This window comes from Magnolia sinica, chromosome 19, assembly GCF_029962835.1.
Source record: "Magnolia sinica isolate HGM2019 chromosome 19, MsV1, whole genome shotgun sequence".
NCBI classification, from domain to species: Eukaryota; Viridiplantae; Streptophyta; class Magnoliopsida; order Magnoliales; family Magnoliaceae; genus Magnolia; species Magnolia sinica.
The window spans coordinates 62,611,759-62,624,151 of record NC_080591.1 but is presented as its reverse complement, the minus strand read 5'-3'; the positions used below and the strand labels follow the sequence as shown (position 1 = coordinate 62,624,151).

General features: G+C 40.3%; 1 pseudogene; it reads left to right on the top strand.

The window, feature by feature from the left end:
- Positions 1 to 4,401: 4,401 nt before the first annotated feature.
- LOC131234683 (probable aldo-keto reductase 2) lies at positions 4,402 to 11,990 on the top strand (annotated as a pseudogene).
- The last annotated feature ends 403 nt before the right edge of the window (positions 11,991 to 12,393 follow it).

The window sequence follows — 12,393 nt, the reverse complement described above, 5'->3', positions numbered from 1 at the left end:
ATTAGTAGTAGTAGGAGTGAGAAACAGTTTGGAAGCAAGAGGTTTTAAAAAATCAGCAAAAACAGAGCTTAAAATGAAAAAAAAAAAGTTACCATTATTCGGCCGATACGGGCCCGTAACGGCTGTTACGCCCCGTAACGGGCCCGTATCGGACGATACGGGTACAAAATCCGGTTACGTAACGGCCGATATGTAACGGTAACGGTGGGAACCGTTATGCGTTTCAGGGTCGTATTGACCGTTACCTGATTTTGTACCCATATCGGCCAATACGGGCCCGTTACGGGGTGTAACGGCTGTAACGGGTCGTTACGGGCCCGTAACGAGCTCGTAACGGTAACTTTTTTTTTTCATTTTAAGCTCTGTTTTTGCTGTTTTTTTGAAACCTCTTGCTTCCAAACTGTTTCTCACTCCTTTTGCTACTAATTTCGACCAACCTTGGCTAGGTATTTGAGATAAAAACACATTATATTACAGATTTTTTTGAATCAAAGCTCGGTGGGCCATTTTTCAGAAATTCATCAAAAATAGGTATTTATACTTTTTTTAATATGTTTTGCTGTTTTAATCATGTCATATGATGTGTTAATCATAATAAAACATGTTAATGTGCATTTTACAGATTTGGGTTGCCATGTAATAATTTTTTAATATTTTTTTCTATTTACGCATGAATTTTGGCCCTCTTTTTTTAAAATTCGAAAAATCAATTTTTAATGGTTGTTTTGCTGTTTTAATCATGCCATTTGATGTGTTAATCATAGTAGAACATGTTAATGTGCATTTTATAGATTGGGGGTGCCATTTTATATTTTTTTAATATTTTTTTCTATTTATGCATTTATTTTGGCCCTTTTTTTGAAAATTCAAAAAATCATTTTTTAATGATTCTTTTGCTATTTTAATGATGCTATATGATGTGTTAATCAAAGTAGAACATCATAATGTGCATTTTACAGATTTGGGGTGCCATTTTATATTTTTTTAATATTTTTTTCTATTTACGCATTTATTTTGGCCCTTTTTTTGAAAATTCAAAAAATCATTTTTTAATGATTCTTTTGCTATTTTAATGATGCTATATGATGTGTTAATCATAGTAGAACATGTTAATGTGCATTTTACAGATTTAGGGTGCCATTTTATATTTTTTTTCTATTTACGCATTTATTTCGGCCCTTTTTTTGAAAATTCGAAAAATCATTTTTTAATGATTCTTTTGCTGTTTTAATGATGCCATATGATGTGTTAATCATAGTAGAACATGTTAATGTGCATTTTACATATTTGTGGTGCCATTTTATATATATTTTTATATTTTTTCTATTTACGCATTTATTTCGGCCCCTTTTTTTGAAAATTCGAAAAATCATTTTTAATGATTCTTTTGCTGTTTTAATGATGCCATATGATGTGTTAATCATATTAGAACATGTTAATGTGCATTTTACATTTTTTGGGTGCCATTTTATATATTTTATATATTTTTTTCTATTTAGCATGAATTTTGGCCCTCAAAAATAATTGCAAACACCTAAATGTAAGATATTTTCATATTACATTCATTCTAATATATCTGTCATTGATAGTAGATAGTTAGAAAATTAAATATATGAATTTTGTAGTCAAATTCAGGTTATCTGGTTCATAAATTCATCAGACAGTCCGATACAACTTCTCACCAAAGAGTGGACCGTTACACCACCATAAACATGTTTCGATTTATAAATGAATGCATATTTGGAATGCTTAGAATATTCCGGATTTAATCCATATTTTTTCATATTTTTTTTGGCAAAAAAAAAATTTTGCGCCGTTACGGGCCGTTACGCCCCCGTATCACCGTTACGCCCCCGTATCCGTATCGGTTTTGGAGGTCACCGTTATGCCAACCGATACCGATACGGGACATCTTGGCCTTTACCATGGGGCCCAACTTAATGCATGTATTTTGTATCTATATGGTATGAAACTGTAGTGATTGACCATTAATGAGCTATAAAAGTTTAGGATGAAGTTGAAATTTATTTTTCTCCCTTCATTCATGCCTACATGGCATAATCAACGGATTGTCCAGTTCTTGGGCTGGGATGGTAGGTGGAGCCCACTGTGATGTTTGTGAGAAATCCATCCTGTCCATCTGTTTTTAGAGTTCATTTGAGGGGATGTGACAAAAAATGAGGTACATGCAAAACTGAAGTGGGCCACGCAAAAGGAAACAGTAGGGATTTAGTAATCACCGTTGAAACTTTTATAAGACCATAAAAGTTTTGCATTAGCCTAAGCTTTAGGTATTTTCACTTCATCCCAATGCAAATGACCTTACAAGGGCCTGTTTGGGCAAACGGCTTTCGGTGTATTAAAGGGGATTAGGTGGGATAGGATTGTCAAATCCCTCTTACCCTACCCCTCTGCCTGTTTGGGCGACGTCGTCTGCAGGAAGTCGTCCATCCTTCGCTGTATTGGCTGGAGATACGGAGGGATTGTGAAATCCTTCCTTGGATGGTCAAAGTAAAAAAGTGAGGCGTAGCTCTTCTTCTGTCGTCTCTCCGTACATGTGAGACACGTGTGGTTCGAGTGTGTCTTACATCACTCGAGCGTCCTCTACCTCCAATCTCAAGCCCCAGTTGGACGGAAGAAAATCAGCCATTTCCACACCCGAGAGAGAGAGAGAGAGAGAGAGAGAGAGAGAGAGAGAGAGAGAGAGAGAGAGCCCCAAATTCCAAAAGAGAGGGTTGGACAGCCCATCCCACCCTTTCAATGGCCGAATCTCAAAACCCCACCATTTCAATGGCCAAATCTTAGAACCCCACCATTTCAATGTCCCAATCTCAAAACCCCACCACCATCCTTGAATCTCTAGGTGAAGAAATCATCCGAATCATAGCTCCTGTCTCCACATGCATGCTCCTTGTCGTCTTCCTTGTCACCATTCTCAATACCACTTCTTCTTCTTCTTCTTCTTCCTCTTCTCTCACCACCGTTGCTACCATTGCCTACAATGGAAACTCCTCAGACTCTGATTGGAGCAAGTTCGTCGGCGTTGTCCTCAACTCCCTTGTCTTCGTTGCCATCATCACCGTCATCACTTTCCTTCTCGTCCTCCTCTTCTACTTCAGGTGTTTTGGGTGGGCCAGCTGTTGAGTTATCAGCACCATTGATCGGGATGATTGCTGGAAGCAATTCCTGGGTTTGCCAAACAACATTAGTTGGTTGGATGGTTGCAATACCACAACACCCAAATAGAATCGATGTTGGGTATGAGATTGGCGTCTACACCCAAACTACCCGACCATCTACTGACAGCATTAAATGCACCTGACATGGTAATTCTATACACCTCAATACACCATAAGCCGTTTGCCCAAACAGGCCCTAAAGGATTTGGATGGCATAAAAACATCAAGATGGAGCCTAAGAAGGTTTCAACATCAGGGGTTTCTTTTCTCACAATTTACCCTTGTACAACACACTTAAGTCTAGGATCCATCTCTGTTTTTTTTTTTTTTTGGCGTATCTAAAATGAGCTAAAAAACGGATGAATGGAATGTATTTCTCACCATCATGGTAGGGTGTGCCCACTTAGAGTAGGGACTCCAGTTACGAGAGACTTGGCTACTGAATCGACGTCACCAGGTTCCACTATGATGTATGTTTTGTATCCACCCCGTCCATCCATTTGGGAAGATTATTTTAGGACACGAAACAAAAATGACTCAAATCCAAAGCTCTAGTGGACCCCACCATATAAAAAAGTGGAGAGAGAGTGACTGACGCCCACCATTAAAACCTTCCTAATGTATCCTATGATGTTTATTTGAGAACCAACCTGTTCATAAGTTAAAAAGGGAAAACACAAATACAAGTTTGATTGAAAACTTCTGCGGACCCTGGAAGGTTTCAACGGTGAGCGTCACTCTCTTCACTCTTTCGTGCGGTGGGTTACACTCGGAATTTGGATGTGAGTCATTTTTTGTCTCGTGCCCTTAAATTATCTCTCCGAGTGTATGGTTGGTGTAAATATAGCACAGAACTTGTGCAAGTCTCGCTAGTCAACCTGTTTGTCGCAAATCCGCGTAGGAAGTACGTTCGTGATTTTGAAAAATTCATGATAAATAGGTTAGGCGATATAATGGCAAGAGTTTTAAAATATTAGATAAATTTTAAACCATTGCCTTGCTACGGAGATGATAAACCCAAACCATCATTGAAAACTCTCAAAAAAAGTTTATTATTTAATAATTTAAAATAAATATTGTAAGTATTTTTATTGTTAGCGAGATTTTCCCAAGTGTACCCCGAGAAAAACTTCAAAATTTAAAAATCTCCCGATAAATAGCCTAGAATGAGATTCGTCTGTACGAGAGAGGCGGGAGAAGAGAGAGAGAGAGAGAGAGAGAGAGAGAGAGAGAGAGAGAGAGAGAGAGAGAGAGAGAGAAGAAAGTTGGAGTGGCTGGAGAAGAGTAAACAAAAGATGGAGAGTGGGAAAGGAGTTGGGCGGATGAAGCTGCAGGGTCTTGAGGTGTCTGTTCAAGGGCTGGGATGCATGGGCATGTCTGCCTTTTATGGCCCACCCAAACCCGAGCCTGATATGAGCTCTCTCATCCATCACGCCGCCCGTAGTGGCGTTACCTTCCTCGACACCTCCGACATATACAGCCCTTTCACCAATGAACTCCTCCTCGGAAAGGTATCGTACATCTCTCTCTCTCTCTCTCTCTCTCTCTCTCTCTCTCTCAAGAGTCTATTTACTCCGTTGGGGCCCACCAACGATCACTGCTGACCGTTGCAAATTCGCCCAAATAGCTGCATTCTCCATCTGATTACCGGCGTGAAGTGACAAATGGTCGTCTGCTTTTCAAGTCCTTTGATTCGGGTGATTTTTAGGGTCAGTTTCTATTTATGGCGGAAGCCTTATATTCAATTTCGCACCATCATTGTAGGTGAGCTCACATGGCCCTAACAGGGCAATTTGCATTGTGTTGTTGTGATCTTTTGTTGAATTGGACAAAGTGGGCAGTCTGATCGTTGATCTGGACGGTCCATGGCATCTAACCCACCCTTGGTTGTGGGCCATCGAGCCAAATTTTGGTTACTCAAAGTTAATCATTAGATTAATAACTTGCGTCAAGATGGTCTAATCATCAAATTGGACTGTCCATCTGCTGGACCTCACCTTCAAGATGGTCTAATCATCGTAGGTGGGCCCATATGGCCTAACAGAGGAATTTACATTGGATGGTTGCTATCTTTTCTGATGTTATGCGTTCTGGTTGGATGGACAAAGTGGATAGTCTAATCGTTGATCTGGACTGTCCATGGTGTTCAACCCATTCATCATGGGCCATCGATCGAAATTTTGGATTAATAGCTTGCTTCAAGATTGTCTAATCATCAACTGTGTGGTCCTCTGCTGGACCCTCACCTTGGGTTGCTTGTGTCTTGCAGTAAGGCTTTGATCCATTGACCCTACAATTTAATCAACCTTAGTAAATGGATGGATGTAATGGAAAGCACTACTAGTTGGATGGTTGGGATCATCCAATTCAATGTGATTTTTGCACACTGGCTCTTGAAAAGTGGGTTGAATTGGATAAACAGAGCAGAAGACTGTTTTGGGCTGTCTCTGTCTCAAATACAACTCATTTGCACAATGCCAAGTGGTTGCATAGGATCATTCCCTTATTGTAAGTGGAGAAAGTATCAGCTGCATGAGAATATCTTATGTTTCAAGAACTCAACCATTCATTTCTTCAGTCCTGCTGTGGACAGCGCATACCCCACATAGAAATCACACTGGTGGGGTGATCCCTCTGCCATTGATTGAAACACTTGTGAGGATTGCAAATTGGGAAAGGCTACCTTGGATTGTGGGTCGCTTTGGTATGTGGTACACAACTTCCTACAATACGTCATACGCTAGGGGTAGTAGGATCATGTCCGTCAGTCCAAGACATACAGTGTGTATGGAATATAGTTTTATATAAGAACTCATATTGCAATTCATGTATGAAGCGATAAATGTTATTATTATAGACCACACATGCTTAGTGTTATATTACACTAAATAAATAAAAGTATAGATCGCTACATTGTAAATATAAACTTGCATTAACTTAATCAATGGAGAGAATTTAAAGCCATGATGCTGGGTCGCTAAAAATAGTTATCCCGATCGCAAATGACCCATAATCCGGATCGCTCAATCCAGAACGGAAAACAGGTAACATTGCAATTGGATGGGCAGGAGAAAGTCCAACCAAACCAATGGTCAGCTTCAGCAGGAACAGGTCCTGAAATCAGTGGCTCTGATCTTCTGACCATGTGATTTTTGGCCTATGGACCATCTATAGTGAGGTCCAACAAGACAATGGTTTGGATCTCATATGCTTCTCAAATGTATGCCAAGAGTGAATGCTTGAAAACTAAGATATTAGCATCTAGCAACTCCAAGCTTTTACTTATTACCAACCACCATTCTCATCCTCATCTTGATTCTGCAGGCTCTTAAAGGGATAAGGAAGGACGTTGAGCTGGCTACCAAGTTTGGGATCAGTTTCGCTGACGGGAATAGGGAGATACGTGGGGATCCTGCTTATGTCTGGGCCTCCTGTGAAGCTAGCTTGAAAAGACTTGATGTTGATTGCATTGACCTTTATTACCAGCACCCCGTCGATACTAGAATTCCCATCGAGATTACGGTAGCTATTTGTTTTGTTTTATTCTCAATGAGCATCATCGTCATCATCTTACTACTGCTGCTAATATATTACTGCTACTAATACTACTGTACTATTGCTCTTGTTGTTGTTGTTGCTGCCATTGCTGCTTTTGTTATTGTTATTGAAAGATACCAAATTTGACTGAAAAGGAGATCCAACATTGACACAAATGGTACCCATCTCGCACCTGTAAAAAAAAATGTGGGTCCCATCAAGTCATGCATGTGGAAAATTAGAAGCATCTGTATGCATTTGATATCATGGAAGTTCTCATGTGGGTGTGTATATTAACAAAACTGTACACAAGTGTTTTCTATCTGCAAGTATCCCCACCTGTATGCATGTGTAGACAACCATATGTTTGTTTATGCATTACGGAGAAAATGGAGCTGTGTGTGCTTATTTTAGAAGCTAGATGGTGGTAGAAGTCTCTCTTAGTTGTCCTTACCCTTTTTTTTAGCGAGTCCTGATTCTACAATGATTTAGTAAAGAGTCTGAATCAGAGAAGGAATGTTCATATAAAAACATAAAAGGGGCATACACAAGGTTGTGTATAGAGAATCACTTGTGTATGAATTACTATTGATGAATTCTCTGAATAAATTTGCTGAGATTCTATTTCTATCGTTGTAGAAGAATTTGTGAGGGAGATTTGTGTGTTCTCTGGCTTAAAGGCGGGAGGCCAGTTGGAGAATCTGCAGCTGCGTGTGGTTCTTCTTCTTCTTCTTCTTCTTCCTCATGTTCTGATCAGTAGCTCCTTGTACCCAATACTTCATGACATCGAAAAGTGTCTTGCAGCCCTTTGTACCCAAAATTTATCAATTGATCCCCCTAGACAGCCATGAATCTAACTTAATCCTGTCACCCTTAGACCTTGTACCGTCCTTTATAGACTCCTTCACAGTTCCTTTTTCATCCCTTTTACAGTGACAACTCACAATACATCCCTTTCACATTCCTTCGTGTTCCCAAAACTACAACCATGGCTCCAATTTAGCTTCATATTCAAGCCCAAATCCAACCATAAACCTGGACCCATTCATTGACCCTAACCCATATATAATCCCATAACATTATATAATCCCATAACATCATCATTGTCATTGTCATCATCATCATCATCATCATGGTCGAAGCCTTATCCCAACGATTTGGGTTTGACTACACAAATCTTGTTATGCTATTCCACTCTATGCTTGTAGGCATCGGATTGTCAGGATTCATGAGAAAAAGATGTGGCCAGAGTTTGACACTGGCTGCCAACCTGATGCAACACTCCTTCATCCAGCTTTGGATGGCAATGAGAGGACAAAACTCCCTCTGGCAGAGCGAAGAAGATGTAGCTGTTCCCACTTATATGACCCCATATGCAAATTGTAAGCCAAAAGTCAGTTCATCACTCAATCATACACTTAGGGCTTCTTTGGATCATTGACTACCACAGTAATGTGGTGGAAACTCACATCATTACACTTTACCATCGATTGGATAGAGCATAGTAATCCTTCGAAATCACTGCAGGGACTTGGATTGGCAGAGGTGTGTTAACGTGGCATAATTCTGTGGGCCCTGCCATGATGTGTGTGTTATATCCACACCGTCCGTCCATCTTGCGAGATCTATGGAATGAGACAAAAACTGAGGCAGTTCAAAAGCGAAAATCAACGACACCACAGAAAACAGTGGGGATTGAAAGCCTGCCATTGAAAACTTCTTCTTGGGGTCCACAGAAGCGTTGGATCAAGGTGATATTTGTGTTGTCCCTTCATCCAGGTCTATGTGACCTTATGAACAGGTTGGATGGCAAATAAACATCATGGTGGGCACTAGGAAGGTTTCAATAGTGGGCGTCATTGTCCCCACCGTTTTTTGTGGGGTAGTCCACTTGAATTTTGGATTTGGCTCATTTTTTGGGTCATGCCCCAAAATGATATTGCAAAATGGATGGACTGTGTGGATATAATACACTTTGAAAATTTTACATACATGTGTATGCAACCACAATCCCGTGCTTTGCATGCATATCCATGGTGGGAAGTGTATACTGCGAGTAGAGTAACATACAGCGAATACCCTGATTTACTTCCAACTACGGTGGTCAGCACACTACGGCTGTATTGGCTAATCCAAACAGGCCCTTAGATCTTGATCCTTCCCAAAGCTACAGCCGCATAAACCCAATTCCTCTAACAGTTGAAGCCTAATCCCATCCCACAGCCTACATATAGTCCTTATCTTCAAACCACAACCTCCCCATTACAATATTATGCAGCCCTTTATTAACCTAAAAACACCCCCCACACCAATCTCGTATCCATACGATGAAGGGGGTGTACATGATGGACTGAGTAGATTTCATAAACAAATCCTAGTGGGCATGTCTAATGCATGGATTGGATGGCATCTACACACCAATGTTGGCCCACTGCGCAATCTGGAAGGTTCTAATGGGTAACTGTTCCCAGCGGTGTGGCCCACCGCAGGTTTGTATGTGGAGCCAAACTCTCTCTTTTGTTTATATTCCCAGTTTGTAGACATGGTGGATGTGTTGCGCACATGCTATTCCTTGTTTCTTCATAGTCATGCTCCGTTTGTATTTTGGCATTTGTTGGGTGATTTATTTCCTCATCATTGTTTTCTCTGTCTCTCTCTTTTGCACAAGATTGGGGAACTCAAGAATCTAGTTGAAGAAGGAAAGATAAAATACATAGGGCTATCTGAGGCCTCTGCTTCGACTATCTGGAGAGCACATGCTGTTCACCCAATAATTGCAGTACAGTTGGAGTGGTCCTTGTGGACGAGACGTAGAGGAAGAAATAATTCCTACTTGTAGGTGAGATTTGATCTGCTACACCAACTTCCCCAAAGCTTGCAGATAAATTAGGATGTGGAACTAACTTCTGATTTCAACTTTCTTATGCTATACAGAGAGCTTGGCATAGGGATCGTTGCATACAGCCCTCTTGGGAGGGGCTTCCTTTCATCAGGGCCTAAAATGATTGATAACTTGTCAGACGGGGACTTCCGAAAGGTATATACTTCTGCTTCATGGATGCATGCAATGCAACTCGTCACTCTACCATACACTTTAGTGCATGTAACATTAGGTGTCACCATGTCATAAGAACATAACATTGTGTAGCATGACTTTTTTGAAGTCTATGGCTGAATATATGTATTCTGATGGTAAAGGAAAGAAAAGGTAACAATTAGGCAATTGTTATTTCCGTGAGCACTATGGAAACATGAATTCTATGTTCAAGAGTTTTGTTTGGATAGAAAGTGAAAATCTCATGTTTGTGAGACAATGAAAGTAATTTCTTGTGTCAGAAAATTTAAATTATGGAAAAGTGTAATGATTACTTTGTAGAAGTCCTGCATTTACTTTATGAGTCAAACATCTCAAACTGTCACATCAATGGAAAACATTTTCCATTTTCATTGATTTCCATAGAATTGGTGATATCCAAACATGCCCTAAAATATGATTGAGTTGCTCGAAACTTGATTGAGTCGATTTGACTTAATCAGATTTCGTCAACTCAATATGAAAGTCGATTTTAATAAGTTTCCAGTATATAAAAAAACACTTTTAAATGGAAAACTTGATGTAGTCAAGGTCACAAGACAGTTGAGTTCCGTAATTTTCTATATTTAGAAAAGGGGAAAAAAGGTGTATATTTGTAATTTTCATTAGACATTGAAAGGGTATATGGTGTAGCAGTGTTTTCAGGAAAAAAAAAAAACACTATGAAATAGGTTCTGTAATGATTTCCCATAATTTTCTTCCATTTTTTAGTATATGCTTAAACAATTCTTAAATTCTGAGTTGGTCATTCCATGACTCGCCAAAACCTCTAGTGTGTCTTCCTGTTGGCTCAACCCTGTGGACTTTTGAGTTCACTTAGGTTTCTCATTTCAAACCACCACCATCATCATCTTCCTTGTAGTCCTCTCCCAGCTATTTGGGGTTTCCCATTTCAAACTATGATGCAGAGAAAAAATGGAGTTCTTTTGAGGCTAATTGTGTTACTGCACGAAGTTTTGATGGTGTTACAGAAAACACTTCTTAGAGTAATGCTATGGCAAATTGCCTGCCAGAGCAATTCCTCAATTATACCAACACATGTCCTCTGCATTCAATTGTATGGAGGTGGCGGGTGCAACATAAATACCTATGGGCCCCATTGTGATGTTTATGTTAAATCCATTCCATTCATCATTTTGCGACAGATCATTGTAAGACAGACCCCAGAAATCAAGCCCATCCACAACTCAAGTGAGCCACAAAACACAGAACAGCAGGATAGGACACCATTAAAATCTTCCTGTCCAAAAGTCTTGAATAAAGCAGATATTTGGTTTTTCCCTTCATCCTCCATGTACTCACCTTATGAACAGGTTGGATGTCATATAAACATCGCATTGGGCAGTTGGAAGATTTCAACAGTGAATGGTTCTATCCCACAATTGCCTATGCTGTGGCCCACCAGGAGTTTTGGGTGGGCTTGATTTTCATGCTTACTGATGAGCTGGCCAGGTGATGGATGGATTGGATGTCACATATACATCATGGTGGGCCCCGCGTAGATTTATTTTTCCCGTGTTGGGAGGAGAGGATGTGTCACTGTAATACTGTGAATCATCATAGCACTACTCTACTTCTAATGTATACTTGCTTCGATGATCAGTTTCATGGCATACTACTTAACTACTTTCACGGAATTGACAGTTTCTACCGAGATTTCAAGCTGAGAATGTGGAGCACAATGCCTGTATATTCGAGTTTGTAAATGAAATGGCGGCGAAGAAGGGATGCACACCTTCACAGCTGGCATTGGCTTGGGTCCACCACCAAGGAAGCGATGTATGCCCAATACCAGGCACCACCAAGATTGAAAACTTCAACCAAAACATTGGAGCCTTGTCTGTGAAGCTCACTCCAGAAGAGATGTCTGAGCTTGAATCCTTTGCTTCAGCAGATGCAGTAAAGGGCGATAGATACGGAGGTACAGTATCTACTTGGAAGGAGTCGGAGACTCCTGCTCTCTCTTCATGGAAAGGTGAGTAAATGATCGCTATCTCCAGCACCTTTTCTGCTGTCTGTATTTGCCTTTTCGCTGTTTGAACCCCGTCATGGCATATGTCTCTATGAAGGTTGTATGAGTGGATGAACAACTGGATGTTTGCTCTTCATATTATCATGTATTAGTGGAGGAAATGCCAATTGCACTCGTCTAGTAAGGAGATTGTGGTTTTTGTGGTAAATGCACTGACCGTTTTGGCACCTGTTCATGAACTGGGAGGATTCCTTGGGCTAAAATTCAGGTCTTTCGACCAATCGGATAGGATGAATTTGGACCGTTTGTCATTCTTTTTTTAACCGTCCATTTTCATCTTAAAATTTGGGGCCCACCTGATGAATGAACGGTCTCTTATTTGGTCTAGGTTATGATCACAGGGAGCCTTTACTTGATCTCTTACACGATCATAGTTCAAAAACCCAAAAGCTTGGCTCAATGTCTAGTTGGGTCGGATCAACTCAAAGACTCAACCGAGTCTTTAGTTGACTCAGTGTTTACTAATTAATGAGAAATGAGCTTGCATCTGTCACGTGGACAGTCCAATCGATAGATCTGAACCGTCTATTAAGTCCCAAGGACATTTTACT